Genomic DNA, 14096 nt, shown 5'->3' with positions numbered 1-14096 from the left:
TTGAATGGGCATGGTAGGTTGGTTCCCCTGATGGGATAATCTGTCTGTGTTGCCATGCTCACTCCCTTTTTGCTGCTAAATGGAGAAATCATACTGCTGAAGGGCCAGACTCCATCGGAGGAGTTTGTCATTAGGTGTAACCAGCTAGGGGGGTTGTGGTTTGTGACAATGGTGAATTCGTGTCCATAGAGATATAGCTGGAGCTTCTGTAAGGCCCATACACAATGGCCAGATATTCCTTTTCTATAGCGGCATAGGCCACCTCCCTGGGTAGGAGCTTTAGCTGAGATATAGCATGGGGTGCTCCTCTTTACCCGAATTCACTTGGCTGAGTACAGCACCCAGGCTGCCTAAGCCATTCAGACCTGACTATTAAGTTGTCAGGACAAGGTGTTCAGCTTGGCTGAACAACATTTGGTCTCATGTTGCCCATTACGTGTACTGCCTATGACACCCACCGTCACCTCTGTTTGCAGTGGTGCCATGAATGATGAAACTGGACTGCTAACACAGTGGAACTAGGTTGTTTTTAGAGACTAATCCAGGTTTAGTTAGGTTTAGTCCCAATAGCTGTGCTCTTGTCTGGAGACCTAGGGGCTAGTGCGTCAATCCTGAGTTTAGAGTGGCTATTGCATATGACAGTTGGTCATCCCTAGTAGTGGTATGAGGGACAATGACACCTGAGCAATATGTTCAGGACATCCTACAGCCACATATATTGCCTCTCATGGCGGCTTCCAAGAGGCATTTTCCAGCAGGATAATACTCGTCTGCACACAGCAAGTGTGTCAGAAGAATGCCTCCACAATATTGCCAGATGTCCGTGGCTGACCATGTCACTAGATTTATCCTGCACCATGTATCCATGCCCACCCATATCACATCTTGCATCCTAGCTGGAGACGACGCAAAAGAGTATTAGAGCCTCCCTTCAAGGATTCAGTTTTGCACAATCAATTATAGCTATCCCAGCCCATTGGTGGTGAGTCTCCTGTGGTTCAGCAGTTAGCACTGTTGCCTTGCAGCGCTGGGGTTCTAGATTCAAATCTGACAATATCTGAAGAGTTTCTTTGCTCTTCCTGTGCTATATAAAGGTGATTATTATATAACACAGGAAGAACATACAAAGTCTATTCAGATGTTGCCAGATTTGAACCTAGAACCGTAGCGCTGCAAGGCAACATTACTAACCCCTGGGCCATCACTCTTATTCTTCCTCTTGCTCTTCCTCCCCCCCTAGTTTTCTTTTCCTTCTGGAGAGAAGTCTGGATTTGGCTTATATTCCCAGTTATTGTTACAAGGCTTGTTAAAAGACCTGATATTGACTTGCAGGAATGCTGCCTTCTAATAAGGAAAAAAGAACACTTAGCAGCATCAGTTGATGCAAAACAGCATTAAAGTGTTACCATGCAGCGGTTGCGGCTCCTCCTGAGGTGGCGGTGTGCTGGGTTCCGCGGTCGGGGCGCGTCCCCCCCGACTTGTGGTCCGGCTCCCGGGGGCGCGGGTGCTGGGCTGGCGTGGTGCTGGTTTCTCGCAGCGCACCTGGGAGTGAAGCTGCCGTGCACAAGCTCCCTTTTGATATGCTATGGGGGAGTTCGCTGTTTCCCTCTCTCCGCCTCTGGGCAGAGGCTTCAGTTTAAAAGTCTGGCAGCGACTGCAATCACTGCCAGTTATTGGTTTCCCTCAGGTTGCTAGCTAGTCTGCATCTGTAGGTCTCCTGCCTCTGTCAGCTTGTCTGCTATTTTGTTACCATCTGCCAGGTTGTTAAATCTGCCTTGGTACTATTAGTATTGTTTCGTGTTGTTTTTTTTCATCTGCCTGTCCGGTCGATAGTCTACCCATTTAATCTAGGTACGCCAGCGCTCCTTCTTGGTCCCTAGATAGCGTAGGGACCGACGCCCAGTTGCCTGCCTGGGGTTAGCCAGGAGTGGAGGCAGGGACAGGGGTTGCGGGTAAGATCCAGGGTAACCCGGGCTGGCAGGGAAAGCTACGTTTCGACCTTTTTCAAGCTTTTGCTCCCTTCTAATAAGATTCCATCTTTCTATTTGCATAAATTTCCTAGAGGAGCATGCATGGCCTTATAAACCTCCTGACACCTACCAAGTGCTCTCCCTAAGGAGAAACTCTACCCTCTTGACTCTCCTCAAGTAGGTAATGTGATTTCATTCTGAGCTGAGATTTAGTTGGCTTTATGTCAGTCTTTCCTTCAGAATAATTTCTGTGTTATGACTCTACCACAGAAGCTTTTTAGTTCAGGCTCTAGCTGCTCTTGTGCTGATACATCAGATAGTATAGAATAGTGAAAGAGAAAGCAGGGCTACATTTCGCCATCAAGATGGTGCCCCTGATTTGTATCATAAAGGAGGCTTCACTGCATGGACATGACTAAGGTATACATAGTAGATGTCCAAAATATGACAGAAAATCAAGATGCTCCAGGGCAAACAGTTACATCATGGGTGTATAGTGTTTGAATGGACAGGGATCGGAAGCCAATTCTGCTCCAACAGCTACAATCAGTGCTCATGCTGATCACGGCTGTTAACCCCTTAAATGCCGCTATTGTTGTTTTGGGGTTCCGAAAGGCCCCTCTGAGATGAGATTGTGTGGTGCAGTTTGGTTGCCCTGGTAGCCAGGTGCCTTCTGAAAGTTCCTCAGGGCTGCCGTTGCAGATTGCAGTATAATGAAATACTATGGTATTACATTATACTGCAGGACCAATGAAATGATCACAAGTTAAAGTCCTCTGTGGGGACTAAAAATAAAAAAGTTAAAAATAGTGTTATTAATTATTTTAAAAAAATAAAAGGTGCTAAAGGTTTAAAAAATAAATACCATTTTCCTATATTCATAATAAAAAAATGCACATAAAAAAACAAACAAACAACATTTTTGGTACAGTTGCATCTGTAAAAGTCCAATTTATCAAAGGAACACTTATTATTTAACATGTACCATGAACGTCATCAGAAAAAATATATATCAGAATAAATGTCAGAATTGCGCTTTTTTTGGTCACCCAGTCTCCAAGAAAAAAATGTAATAAAAAGCATTCAAAAAGTCATATTTACTCTAAAATGGTACCAATAGAAACTACAGGATGACCCACAAAACACAGCCCTCACACAACTACAGTATGTTGATGGAAAAACAAAAATGTTCTGGCTGTTTATGGCTATTGAGCCTGCCCTGCAGTCTATCAGGTGGTGCATTATTGGCTCCTTTTTCAGTGAGTAATGTCTTTATGTTTTATCTCTCACCTCAGTGATTTTAATTTAGTTAACAATGATTTAGCATAGGTTCTGATGGACGCATGGTGGCCTTGCCGCGGCCTGTCAGCTTATGTCTTTTGGTCAAAATGCAAAACTAACACCCAAATTTATCAATATTTTTTGCATGCATTTTGCTATAGATGTTTGGGGAGCCAGTGTGGTGTTACAGAGTGATCCACTGCTTTGCTAGTAGTGGTTGTAATCCTGTATGGTGTGGCACATCCATCTATGGCTGGCATCCTTGGTATCAGTTCACAGACTACGTTTGTTAGCAGTCACCCGTCCACCAATCTGGGCTGGGTTAAGTTGAGTGATTGCACATTAGTCTGCACAGAACAAGTAGCTCCTCCATATTGAAGTCTGTCTCTCTGCATTCTACTAGGGTTTATGGCGATTGAGGCTGCCCTGCAGTCTATCAGGTGGTGCATTATTGGCTCCTTTTTCAGTGAGTAATGGCTGTCAGAAGATGCCAGCAGAAAATACATTTTATTTTTCTTCAAAGATACAGCAAAACAAAACTATATCAATTTGGTATCATTTTAATCACACTGACCCATGAAGCTTTCATGTAATTTTTGCTGCAGTGTGTATGCTGTAGAAACAAGACCTCCCCAAAGATGGCAGAATTGCGTTTTTTATCCATTGCATTCCACATACGTTATTTTTTTAGTACATTATATGGTACATTAAATAGTACCTTTGGAAAAAACAGACAGCTACATTGATAAATAAATAATAGAGTTGTGATTTTTTTAAAGTGGGGCAGAAAAAACGAAAAAGTAAAAAAGGGCTGTGTCATTAACCCCTTAATGATGCGGACCCTTTGTTTTTTCATTTTCGTTTTTTCCTCCCCCCTTCAAAAAAATCGTAACTCTTTTATTTATCCATCAACGTCACTGTATGAGGGCTTGTTTTAAGTTGTATTTTTAAATGGTGCCATTTACTGTACCATATAATGTACTGAAAAACTTTTAAAAAATTCTAAATGGAGTAAAATGAAAAACAAAAAAACTACTACTTTCAGTGCATCTTGTTTCTACGGCGCACAAACTGCAACAAAAACAACATAACTTTATTCTATGGGTCAGTACGAATGCTATGATACCAAACTTGTATAGGTTTTTTCTACTATACTACTCTTTTTTTTTTCAAAGACATTTAATTTTTTTAATTATTTTCTGCAGCCATCTGCTGCGCGCATTTTTTATTTTTTTTCCGTCTACATGGTTGAGCGAGGGCTCATTTCTTGTAGGATGTCCTGTAGTTTACGTTAGTACCAATTCGGAATACATACAACTTTTTGATCACTTTTTATTGCGTTTTTTCTGGGAGACAGGGTAACTAAAAAAGTGCATTTCTGGCGTTCTTTATTTTTTTTTTTCGGACGATGTTCACCGTTTGGGGAAAATAATGCACTACTTTGATAGATCGGACTTATATGGATGTGGGGATACCAAATATGTACTTCTCTTTAATGATTTAGATTTTTTTTATTATAGATATGGCAAAAAGGGGGTGATTTAATCTTTTATAACTTTTTTTTTCTTTTTTACAATTAATAAAACTTTGTTGCTCTTTTTTTCACTTTTCTTTTAAGCCCCCCTGGGGGACCACAACAGGCGATGTTTTGATCGCTCCTGCAGTATGACGTAATGTTATAGCATTACGTCATACTGCTTTTTGACAGGCAGTCTATCAAGCCACCCCACGGGGATGGCTTGATAGGCAGTATCCTAAGGCAGCCCTGGGGCCTTTCAGAAGGCCCCCAATTGCCATGACACCTGCACGGCTTCCCCGATCTCACTGCGAGGGGGGCCATACAGGACCCCCGAACATCATTTGGGGAATTTAAATGTCGCTGTCAGAATTGACAGTGGCATTTAAAGGGTTAATAGCAGCAATTGCAGCTATTGCCCACGGGTGTCAGCTGTAATAAACAGCTTACGCTTGCGCTGTATGAAGAGAGGTCGCCCTGCAACCTCTTTTCATACATACCCCGATGCTCCAGGATGTAAATATACGGGAAGGGGTAAAAGGGTTAAGTAAATAACCACATTGCAGGAGAAGAGTAAGGCCTCCTTCCCACGAATGGATTTACGCCGCGTAATTCACGGCGAAAATCCACTGCGTTGCCCGCTGCTATTAGGTTCTATTGAACCTAATAGCACAATGCTCACGATCCGGAATTCCACCGCGGAATTTAGCACCGTGAAATCTCCCGTCCTCACCCGCGGTATGCTTTATTTGCCACGGGTGTACGCGCTGACGGCTTCCATTGCAGTCAATGGAAGCCGTCCGTTCACGCTATCTCCCGCTGTAACACAGCGGAAGATAGCGTGAAAACGCTTTCCCGCCTACCGCTGCCGCGTCATATGACGCGGCCGGCCGCGTCACGTGACACGGCCGGCCGCGTCATGTGACGCGGTGGGCGTGTCACATGACGTGGCGGCAGTGGGCAGGGAAGTGTCTCTACGTTATCTTCCGCTGGTAAGTATGGGGTCTCTGGGGGGCACCGTGACGGGCTTCGCCGCGGAATATTCCGCGGCGGAGCCCGTCACGCTCGAGTGAAGCCGGCCTAAGTGAACCTCTTCTGTTTTAATGACCTCTCCAACAGACCACATTTTATTAGTAATCAATACAGGAATCTGGGTAATTCCAAAAAGTTTGCTTACTTTTTTTTATTGCAACTGTAATTTCTTTAGTCACTGAAGATAGATACTAGGAATGACTTGAGCATGAATGATCAGTACAGGAGGCAGAGGGGAGGGAAAGAAATTGCCAATAAGTGAAGAAAGTGACATTTTTCTCTAATAAGATATATTACAATCTTTCCTATATTCATATATTATATTATGACTTTGTACAGAGCAGGGAGAAGATGCAGAAGTTGAATAGATCTTTAATTATTATTTCACAGGTTTTTTTACATTTCACAAAGTGTTCTTATATGCAGGTTTTTCAACAGATATGCGGGTTATCTACAGACAAATCCTAACAATTGGTATTTGCTGGAAATGTTTTCTTGCCCATTGAGCTCAACAGGAAAAATCTGCAACAAATCTGAAACCAATCCACAGCATAAATTAACATGTTGTGGATTTACAATCTGCACCACAGTCAATTTGGTTGCTTGTTTTTTTTCTGCAGTGTGGGTATTGATATTTCATCCACATTGTTTGTACTAAAAGACACTATGTATTTGTTCAAAACCCACAGTTTAAATACTCCAGGTGAACATACCCTAACTCAAGGCCCATCTACACGGCCAAAGGCATTTTATGTGCGCCCGCCGGCACTGTAAAAATGCCTGTAAATATACGCCAGGGCCACAACGCCAACTCACCTCCTCTCTTCTCCCCTCTGGCCGTTTGTAATGGGAGAGGACGGGATGGGGCGGAGCTAAGCTCCCACCCTTTCCCCACCCCTTGTCCGCAGCCAGCAATGGGAGGGGGCGGAGCTTATCGCCACAATTTTTCCCGCCCTGCCCCCTCCCACTGCAAACAGCGGCAAGGGGTGGAGAGAAGAAGAGAAGGGCGAGAGAGTTTAGCAGTCATGCTGCTAAACTCCCTCCCACCTCTCTTTTTCGGCAGCTAGCATAGCCCCCATACAAATCTATGCAGCTGCTGCTGCTGGCATGAAAGCGCCCGGTTACCATGGATGTACACCCCTGTGCACTGATGCATTGTATGCCAATGCATCAGAGGGGCAGCCCATATTGGCCGGGCGTGAAAACCTGGCCGATATACATATATATGTAATTGTAATACTTGCTAAGTATTCTGGTTTGGAGACTGAGTCAGCTGCTAAACTTGCTTACATAAACCTGGTAAAGTTGGTTTCTAGTATCTGACCACAGCTTACGTCAGTAATACAAGTAAAAAGGAAGTAGACGTTAGTGCATCATAAGAACATATGTGCTATTTACTCTGCCTCCATGGTAACAATGTCTACACAAAGCACCATAGAATTTACAGCTTGATGATTACCTAAATCTCATGTTGGAATGTGTTCTTATATGTTTTAAGTTAGGTTTTATTTATAGTATATTGGTTTATGGAAATAGATTAGTATTGCATTAGCAAATTAGAATTGTTCAACAAATTGCATTTGTTTAGCATTAATCAGCAGCATGTGCCAAAATTAAGATTACTAGATTGACCCGATGTTCACTACATGAACATAAAATGTTTGGTAGATCTCTCTCTCTCTCCACTTCTCTCTCCGCTTCTCTCTCTCCCTCTCTCTCTCTCTCTCTCTCTTTTGCTGACTGTCTCTCTTGACCTTTTCTCTCTCTTTTTTCATTCTCGAGCCGAGGATTCAGCTTTAAGGCCTTTCTCACACAGGGCATTTGTAAAAACGCTACGTTTTTCAACGCTGCGTTTACAGCGTTTTCAGCTACATTTTCAGCACAGCCCAGCTGAAAACGCTGCCCATTCATTTTAATGGGAGACACACAGCTGAAAACGCCCAAGAATAGAACATGCAATGCTTACAAAACGCAGCGTTTTTCAACACAGCGTTTTCAGCCTTGTGTGAGCAGCCCCATTGAGATGAATAGGAGCGTTGTACAGCGTTTAGCACAGTGCTGAAAACACAGCACTAAACGCTGTACAAAAACGCCTGTGTGAGAGAGGCCTAACTGTTCAGCGTCATATCTAGGGAACAGTCTGATTGCCATTAGGGAGTCAAGAAGGAATTTTTTCCCCAAAAGGGCTAATTGGCTTCTGCTTTTGGGGTTTTTTGCCTTCCTCTGGATCAACACAGGAGGATAGACAGGCTGGACTAGATGGTCATTGTCTTCATTTGGCCTAACGAACTATGTTACTATATCAACGTTGCTTAGCTATGCTTCACTCTCCTCAACTGCTACAGTTAACATTGCAAACTTTAAACTGCCCTTGCAGGTGACTGACTGGCTGTATCAAACTCTAATTTTAGGATTTTATGGCAGAAGTGAGGATCTTACAAATCCACTGACACCAAAATCAGCCACCAGAGGTCTAGCAAAGGGATCAAAAAGTGCTTTTTTTATATTAGATTTGCACTTTTATGCGAGAACCATGTTGGCCACAAGCGGCCAATCACATTTACTATAAGAGGACAGAGAAGCTGCATCATATTTATGAGCCTATGTAACACGTGGTCTATTGACATTCTACAGAGCATATATTGCTGCTGATGTGAAGATTTGTATACAAGCAGAGACACTAAACTGGATTTTTTTTGGAGGGAGCAGAGAAAGAAGCTGCTTCACGTTTATATACCTATATGAAACGTGGTATATGCATTGGGAGAGGGTATATTTCTAATGCTGTCAACATATATAGCAGCAAAGCAGAATGACAAACTACACTTTGGAGTGTGGGAATATTGCAATTCTTTGGCCTTAGACTTCAAAATCGCCAGTCCAGTCACTATGAATTACTTACAGACCTTAAATAGCTAGCAGCGGGGTTTGGGGAATTCAATTGCACTGTGCCAAACAGAGAAAGTGCACAGATATACAAGCTTTGCTGTGTGGTCTTCAGTTCTCATATATTTTGCTGCCCAAGAATTGCAGCTTATTTAGTTGGGGGTGAATTATTGTTAATAGAAGACAAAAATAAAACCAAACAGGGAGACAGCAAATACACACAGTGGGTGTCAGCAGCCTCAGATGTTGTTCAGTCACCAGTCCGGCCTCTATGAATATTTTGCAGACCTTATGCAGCAAGCAGTAGGGTTTGTAGAATTCAATGATGCTGCGCTAAACAGTGAAAGCTCACAAAGATGCAAGCTATACCCTGTGGCCCTCTGTTCTCAAACATGGTGCTTCAGCAGGGATTGTGGCTTATTTAGTTGGTGGTGCTTTTTGTTTATATAAAACAAAAAGAAAATCAAAGGAAAAAGCAAATACACACAGTACATTTCAGCAGCTTCAGATGTTGTTCAAAGTTGCCAGTCCACCCACTACAAATTATTTGCAGGCCTTATGCAGTGAGCAGTCATTTTCTGCAAACTACAAAGTTAGCTGATAAGTTACATAAAACTGCACTAAAAATTAAACAAAAAATAAATAAATAAAAAGGAAACGAAGAAAGCAAGTAGTAAGTGGCATGTCAGTAGTGGTAGTGTTGGAGGTGGTAGAGGACAGGTCAAGTTGGCACTTAAAGCGACTCCCACTGAAGCAACAGTTCAAGGTTCTGCAGGAGGTGAGGCAAGTTTCCTGCCATTCCTTTGCAGTGATTTTGCCCATGTGTTATAATCACAACACGCAGAACAGATGGTAGAGTGGATGACATGGTATGCCTTAAGCACCATCATCTCCTCTACCCCCCCAGTTGCAGGAACACAGCAGTCAGTCTGCACCGGTAGAGTATAAACTTCCCCCTCTACTTCACCCTCCAAAGCTGTCCATATCGATCAGTCTGAGGTGCTGCTTGATCATTCAATGTCATGGTTGTCAACTCGGCAGTCCAAACAACTGAGTGAGAAGGCACTGATGGCAAACCATTTTTTTCCTCTGAAGAGGAAGATGAGGGTGGGTCAGTTCACACTGTCAGCCCTCCACAGGTAATGTGTACTTATGGGGGTGTGAAAATGGAGGTGCCAGCTCCCAGTAGTCACTGTAACAAAATCCACTCAGGAGAAGAAGGACGATGAAGAGGAGTAAGAGGTGGAAGAGGATGAAGTTATCAATCTAACATGGAGAGGCAAGGAGAGTCATCATGGCAGCTCACAAGGGTAGGAGGAAGAGGTAGACATTGCAGGGCATCATCCTGCCAAGGCAGTGAGTAGGGTGTTGCAGAAAAACAAAAGGGCAGAACCACTGTAAAGTCTTACTGGTGCTGGATTGGAGCTAGGTGTAGTAGCCATGCCGGTCACTGCAGAGTAGTCAAGATAGCCGTGAGTCATTATCATGAAGTCACGGTATGCAGTACAATTGAATGAGATAGAAGTGTAGTCAAATGGAAGCCAGGGGTCAGCAGCAGTAGGTATCAGTATGCAGTACAATGTGATGAGACAGAAGTGTACTTAAATGGAAGTCAGTGGTCAGCAGTAGGAGGTATCGGTACAATTGAAGATGAGCAGGAGGAAGAGGAACTTGATCAAGGTGGTGGAGCATAATAATCACACACTGAAGGAGTGGCAGGTCTAGGCTTATATAGGAAGTGCAATCAGGAACAGGGGTGGGGTCAGGACAAGGAGGCAGCAACTAGGTAACTGCGAAATACAGAACAAGGCTAGGTTTCAGCAATGGAAGTGTCCAAGCCTGGATAGCCTAGTGGAGAGAGCTGCCGACTGGAATGCAAGAGATTGTGGGTTCAAGCCCAGTAGCCTCCTTCTTTAAAGGGGTTGTCTCGCGAAAGCAAGTGGGGTTAAGCACTTCTGTATGGCCATATTGGCTGATTCCTGATTGGCTGGAATCGGCACACGTGATGGGGCGGAGCTACGCGATGATGCGTAGAAGGGGGTGGAGCCAGAACGCCACTGCTGCCGGGCAGACCCGAAGGCAGAAGATCCTTCTGCGCAAGCGTGTCTAATCAGGCGATTAGATGCTGAAGTTAGACGGAGCCATGGAGACCGGGACGCCAGCGCAGGGAAGGTAAGTGAATAACTTCTGTATGGCTCATATTTAATGCACGATGTATATTACAAAGTGCATTTATATGGCCATACAGAAGTGCTTTCGCGAGACAACCCCTTTAAGGATGTCCTCCGGACATCCCAGATGCCGATTTCCCTGGGTATTTCCTCTGTGAGACTCGAAGTACATTTTTCTCTGGCTCCCAGGAGTTCTCCTCTGGCCCATACCCTTGCCACTGTACAAGGTACTGTATTTTTATCATTCTGGAGTCTAGAATCTTCTCTACCATGAATACATCCTGGCTCTGAACTTTCCCTGAAGGGGGAGGCGGTTTATGTCTTCCCACAACAGTATTCTCATGAAATGGCTTTAGTAGGTAAATGTGAATGACAGTGTGAATCCTCAGGCTACCTACGAGCTCAGCTGGAATGCTACCTGGCTGACCCTTGTTGCAATTGGGAAAGGTCCCAAAAATATTTGCCCAAGTTTGGGAGAGGGTATATGCGCCTTTAGGTACTTGGAAGCTAACCACACCTTTTCTCCAACCTGGAAGGTAGAAGCTGCTTGGCGATGACGGTCGAATGCCTTCTTATGGTATTCTGGGCTTCTTGTAAGGGTTCTTTTAGTTGCTTCTGTGTTTCTGCTAACACCGTCAGTCTATGGTTAACCGAGTATTGATAGGGAGGCCAGGAATAAAGATGGGATGTGTACCATGGTTGGAATAGAACAGGCTCTAGACGATTGAACTGTGTTGAGCATTGTTATAGATGAACTCTGCTGTTGACAAATAATCCACCGAGTCATCCTGTAGATGGGAGATAAAGCAGTGGAGATATTGCTCCAAAGTCTCATTTGTTCTTTCCATTTGGCCATTAGACAGCGGATGAAAGGCAGAGGAGAGATTTACAGTAAGTCCTAAGACCATGCAGAATGGTCTGCAAAACATTGAGGTGAACTGGATCCTTCTGTCAGAGACCACATCATCCGGAATTCCATGCAGTCAGAAAACTTCCCGGATCATCAGCTCCACGGTGTGCTTGAGAGTGGACATTTTTTCTATGGGAATGAAGTGAGCCATCTTCATAAGTCAGTCCACAACCACAAGGACAGTAGTCATCCCTTTCGAGGGGGATGGATCCACTATAAAGTCCATGGATATAGATCCCCATGGCCTGGATGGGACTGGAAAAGGCTGTAGAAAACCCAGTGGGTGAGCTTGTTGTGTCTTATTTTGAGTACATACCTCGCAAGAGATGCCATACTTCTTCGCATCACTCATGCAGTCAGGCCACCAGATGGAATGAAGTAGAAGTTCTGAAGTCTTTGTGACCATCAGGTGACTGGCCAGCTAGGAATCGTGGACTAATTTAAGGACTTTGTGTCGATTAACCTCAGAAATATACAGTTGGTGTTCTTGCCTCCAAAGCCCTTCTGTAAAGGAAAGTTTCACATCCTTAGAAGGATGACTCAAGAACGGGTCCTTTTTATATCCTCCTTTAAGCTTTGTTAGGGGATCTTCAGAGAGTAAGATGCGCCCCAAAATTTTTGGGGTCAGAATTGTGCTGTCTGTATTTGCTCTCTCTTCAGACTCTGCACATATCCTGGACAATGCATCTGCCTTGCCATTTCGGGAACTGGGGTGGTAGGACACAATTAAATTAAACTTGGAGAAGAACAAGGCCCATCGTGCTTGTCTCGCAGATAACCTTCTGGCAGTGTGGAGGAACTCAAAATTTTTATGGTTTCAGAAAGGGAACTGTCCAAGTTCTCAATGGCCTAGCAAAAAGAGCTGCCGACTGGAATGCAAGAATCCTGACAGCTACCACCCTCATGTACTACTAGTCATAGCAGCAGCAACATTAGGCCCACATCTAAGTCTTCTTACAGAACTTGTGCAGCCTGGGCATTTTTTGAAACCACAGGTGTTAACAGAATAGTGGTCATGTGTAAAATCTGTAGTAAGCGTTTAAAACATTGCAAGAGCATCGACAACCTCAACACAAAGTGTATGAACAGTCACATAAACTCCCTCGACCTGCTGCTTTGGAAAACCTACCTAGGCCAGAGGGCAAAAAGTTAGCCTCCTCATACTCCCTCTTTCGCTGCTCTAGCTGCATCTTTCTCCATCTCCCTCTCTGGCCAGGGCGCCATTACTCAACACCGTAGGGAGGGAAGCTTTGGGCAAGAACAGGGGCGTCGTTTCCAAAATGTTTCTCCAACCATGGGAGAAATATAGATTAGGAAGAGCAGAAGTAGGAAGAAGAGAAGGAAGAAGAGGGGAATAATATAAGTCCAGAGGCAGGTGACAGTGGCTACAAAACGTTCTTTCCTCCGGATGGTGGGACCAGCCAGAGGACAGTCTTAGGCCTGACTCTGAGGAATGTGGGCCATTACCCTTAGGCACTTTAAGGCATATGAGTGCTTTTATGCTGCAGTGCTTGCCAAAGGACTGTCACATAGCCCACATCAAAACATCAGGTCATTACCTGTAGGCCACTCTCCCTGATCCCCGCTATGAGGCCAAAATGACAAAGCTCATTCCAAAAGTGAAGATGGACTTCAAAATGCAGCACTATAAGGACAGACTGTTTAATAGCTTGAACAGAACATTTCCCAATGGCCGTGGGGATGCATCCACAATGATCACAGCTGTGTAGCTCATGGCGGATGGGCAGGAAGCTACCACAGTAGGATCACCAGCATTGGCAATGGAAGTCTAACAGGGGTGGGGCAAAGTTTTTTTAGCCTGTCACAGCCAGCAACAAAGGAACAGGGTACGACTCAGTCACTGGCAACACTTATCCTTGATGGTCCAAGAGTATGTCAGCTCCGAGAGTTGGTTCCTTTGACTTCTGAGTATCTGAGCTGGATGAGTGGCCATAGCTTGCACAACATGTTTTAGAGGTGCGTGCCTACCTCACTGACAATGTGGATCACCTGACATTTATAAAATGAGCCTGGCATGGATTTCACCTGACTTCTATACCATCATGACAGATTCCACTAATTAGTTAGCACACTGGCAATTGTTAGTCACATATGACTGAGCATAGATTTATATCAAAGACCACGCTGTGCCCTCAATGTGCTCACCAGGCCCCAAAACATCCAAACCACTAAAATATAATGTTGTTTATACTGCACACATAATGGCAGAACTGTGCAAGTTTTTTGTTCACTAAGCCTCGTAAAAAAAATTGAATCAAAAAGTGATGAAAAAGACATTTGTACGCAATAGGGTACCACATAAAACTGCA

At 44.1% G+C, this 14096-nt stretch overlaps 1 protein-coding gene across 1 annotated transcript in view; it reads right to left on the bottom strand.

Annotated features, from left to right (window-relative positions):
- Positions 1 to 14096, bottom strand: part of LOC136573642 (uncharacterized) — a 66709-nt gene that overhangs the window by 7483 nt on the left and 45130 nt on the right. The window lies entirely within an intron of this gene.

This window comes from Eleutherodactylus coqui, chromosome 1, assembly GCF_035609145.1.
Source record: "Eleutherodactylus coqui strain aEleCoq1 chromosome 1, aEleCoq1.hap1, whole genome shotgun sequence".
Taxonomy (NCBI): domain Eukaryota; kingdom Metazoa; phylum Chordata; class Amphibia; order Anura; family Eleutherodactylidae; genus Eleutherodactylus; species Eleutherodactylus coqui.
Note: the sequence above shows the minus strand (reverse complement) of the source record. Positions and strands in the feature narration are given on the sequence as shown.